Consider the following 4084-nt stretch of genomic DNA (forward strand, 5'->3'; position numbering starts at 1 on the left):
CTCCTTTGCCCTTCCAATGTGTTATCTATTTCTGACAATTTAGTGTTAATCTTCTGGATTTCTCTCCGTAGATTTAGAATCACTTCAAATTTTTCATTTATTTTGTCATTTTGTTGTATTTTCTTTCAAAATTCTTCTAATGCTTTTTTCTGTGTTTTCTTTGGTCTGTCTCTCAATCCTTTGAAGATACCTAAAGATAGTTCTTTTGAATTCCTTATCAGAGCGTTACAATGCTACTTCTTCCTCAGGGATGTTTTCTGGGTCTGTATCATGCTCCCTTGTTTCTACTACTTTATCCTGATTCTTTGTGTGGTCTGTGATGGTCTGTTGTCTCTGAGGCATCATGGCATTGTTATATTTAGATCTCTATTAACTGTGAAGAGCAGCCAAGGGTGATTTAGGCTCTTCTTGGTGATTTTTTATCGTTGGCCCATTGGTGGAGAAGGAAATAGGGGCTTTCATTCAATAAGTGAAGTTACAGGAGGTGTGATTGTAGTTGTGTCTTATGGGGACTGTTGTTGTCTCCCAGTCAGTTACACACAAAATACAATTGAATAACCATCAAAAAACTAAAAGCTCATGGAAAAAAAAAATCACACCATGTAATCACACAGGAACAGTAACCAAAAAAAGATAAAAGGGAAAAAAAAAGGAAGAAAAAACAAGAAAACCAGCAATATCTGGGGATGTTGTTGCTGTTGTTGTGTGCCATCGAGTTGGCCCTGACTCATAGCGACCCCTCCTTGGGTTTCCTAGGCAGTATCACTACGGAAGTAGATTGCCCTATTTGGATAGGGCACTAAAAAAAAAGTAGAGAAGAAAAAAAAAAAAAAAAAAAAAAAAAAAAGGAAAAAATGCACAAAGAAATACAAGGAACAGCATAACCATAAGAAAAGGGGGGGGCAAATCCTTAAATTAAAAAAAAAAAAATTTCAACCACAGGGGAAAAGAAAAAATGCTGAAAACTAGGACCTTGGAGGGGAAGATTAAGAAAAATAATAAAAAGGACAGTGTTTATGATATTAGTTGTTTTAAAACAGACAAATATAAGCAAACTAATCACAAGAAAAAAAGAAAGGGAAAAAAAATGAAAAAAAGAGAAAAAAAAAAAAATCGGTGGAGGACAAGGCAGGACCAAGCACCGTTTGAACACACAGATTGTAATGGGGTTCCTGTGGGTCCAGAAGGTAGGTGGGAGTGGGCAATGGCCACACCTCTGTTCACCAAGCAGGTGTGGGGAATAAGAGTAACAAGAGGAATGTTGTATCTTTTCAGTCTTGCAGGTCCCAGGTATCTTTGGGGTTGCTGGAAAGCAGAACTTGTTCTTAAGCCCCAGGAATCTGCAAAAGCACTGTCTCTTTAAATAACCAAAATAGTCAAGCCACTTTTTAAACCTTCAAAATGGCGGTGCCCTCTGGACCGGCAAAAGTCCACAGCTCAGCCTGCCTTTCTCTTCACCTTCTCCTCTTGTTCCCCAGCGACCATGCACAGTCCTCCGTGCAGTCCCTGGCTAGCAGGGTGATTTTTAGGTTAATTCTTTGGTCCTACCACCACTTGGGAATCTCCAAGCTGTCTGTGCCATCAGGATCTCTGAGGATCGCTGCCAGACTGCAGCTCCATCTGTCTCATTTTTTGCCATTTTCATGCAAATTCTTCTGCTAGTTGGGGTTTAGTCCACTTCTATATCCTTCCCTTCAAGGCTCAGCGATCAAAGATTATCTTCTGTGTCTGTGTTAATTGGTTTCCCTTTTCTTTGTTGAAGAGGGTTTGTGCAGTCTTTCTGCCTAATCTGCCATCTTACCGGAACTCCTGAAATTCAGAGAACTTAGAGGAGTCAATCTTTCACACATTTCTGAATTAAATGTTTTCATGTCTATTGGAAATGATTTGATTATATTGGCAAAATTCTAGGTGTCCTCTAGGGTTTCCTTAATAAGTGTTAAAATAGCCTTTCTTTCCTAATAAAATAGAGTCCTTGGGTGGTGCAAAGAGTTAATATGCTCAACTACTAACTGAAAGGTTGGAGTGTCAAGTCCATCAATTTGCCACCTCGGAAGAAAGGCCTGATGATCTACTACTGAAAAATAAGCCATCAAAAACCCTATGGAGTATAGTTCTTCTCTGACACATATGGGGTTGCCATAAGTTAGAGTCAACTCAAGGCAGCTCATTTACCAACCATGTGTCACTATTTTGAGGAGAACATTTAGTTTTCTGTCTCTTTCATAAAGTTACACTTTTTCCTTTCTTGTTAGGTGTGGTTTAAGTGACATTACTAAACCAATGTTTTAATCTCAAGATTCATTTGGGTAATTTTCCAGGCTAGAAACAGTGCTCTAGGAATATTGTGATCTGGTCACCAAAGGAAGAACAAAGTTATTGTCATCCTAGGTACAGAAACATGCAAATGAAGGATGAAGTTTTCAAGTTTGAAATATTTTTCCTTTCTTTTGTCCATATAAAATCCCTTTGAACTTTCTGAGTTATGTTTTTAAAATGAAGGTAGTGCTAACCTGGGAGTAAATTTTATAATTCATGTGGAAAGCATGATCTACATATTGCTGTTATATGCCATCGAGCGGGACCTGATCCATAGCAACCCCTCCTTAGCTTTCCGAAGCAGTATCACCACGGATGTAGATTGCCTCATCGTCCTCCCGAGGAGTGGCTGGTGAGTTTGAACCGCCAGCCTTCTGCAGGCGTGCAAATATACACCTTTGATTTAGGCATAGTATAATATACTGCTTGCTTTCATGATGCCAGCACATACCATGAATTCTTAAATGTATCCTTTAGGTTTAATGTAGAAAGATTACTTGTCTCTTCATCCTCTACTTTTTATTTTGAACATTCTGTATAGAATGGAGGTGGAAAGAAGATACCAAGTATCAAGTATTTCAGTCAAGAATAACTGGTTTTCTTCAACCTATCTAAAATGTATATGACACATGGTACCAAATTGTTTTATGCCAACTAAACTGAAGCTGGAAACATTTTTCAAGAATCTTGCCCTGAAAAAGATAAGTGTCCAAATGAGGAATTGTGAGAGATACAGAAAGTGAGAAAGAAGCAAAAACCATGCTCTCAGAAGGACACCATAGTTAGACACCGTGAAACACAGAAAGAGAGATGTTAGTGGACTCCAACTGATCCTTGCTCTCCTCTGCTCCTTTTTCCAACTAACTTCTGACCCTGCAGATCAATGCAGCCCCAGCTTACCACCAGGAATTTGGAACTAGCTAGGAGCTCTGATAGTGTAGTGCCTAAGGCACTTGACTGCTAACCAGAAAGCTGGCGGTTCAAACCCAGCAGTCAATCCTCAGAAGGAAGGTTGGGCAATCTACTTCTGTAGTGATACTGCCTCGGAAACCCAAGGAAGGGTCATTATGAGTCGGGTCTGACTTGATGATACATAACAACAACACAGGGGAAACAGTTTTCCCAGAGGCTGCAGTTCCCATAAATCTTTCCAGAAGTTATCCATTCATGATCTGCCTTCATGATCAGATATATTTGACCTTTCAGATCTACTTGCAAGTTCTAACCAGTTCATCAAGATAGGCAGACCCATATGGGGCACATGGAGTGAAGAAGAGAAAATTTCAAAAAGAAATAGGGACTACTGAACAAGACAAGACAGATGCTGAGCCAGTAAAATCAACAAATGGCTAAAACAGATGGCTTATTTTAATTCTTGGTCATGATGATGATCTTGATGATTAAAATGATTTTACTGATTCCATTTGATACTAATTCTCTGAATTTGAGGTATTTACTCAAAGGAAGGTTGTAGTGCAATTAAAGAGAGTTGTGACATCAGGGTTCTCCAGAGAAACAAAATCAATAGGAGATGTGTGTGTATGTGTGTATGGTGGGGGAGTGGCAAGAGAGAGAATTACTGCTAACTGAAAGTTTGACAGCTTGAACTCACCTGTGATAGTTGAAGATGTGTCAACTTGGCTGGACTCCAGTTGTGAGTGGTGGTTCCCATGATGGATCACATCACTGAGTTCTAAGCGGCTGGTCTGCCCAAGGGGAGTTTCCCCAGGGGTGTGGCCTACCTGCAATGCTATCCCAGGGACAA

This window comes from Orycteropus afer, unplaced genomic scaffold (genome assembly GCF_000298275.1).
Source record: "Orycteropus afer afer isolate SDZICR_OR568_19922 unplaced genomic scaffold, OryAfe1.0 scaffold00228, whole genome shotgun sequence".
In the NCBI taxonomy this organism is placed as follows: domain Eukaryota; kingdom Metazoa; phylum Chordata; class Mammalia; order Tubulidentata; family Orycteropodidae; genus Orycteropus; species Orycteropus afer.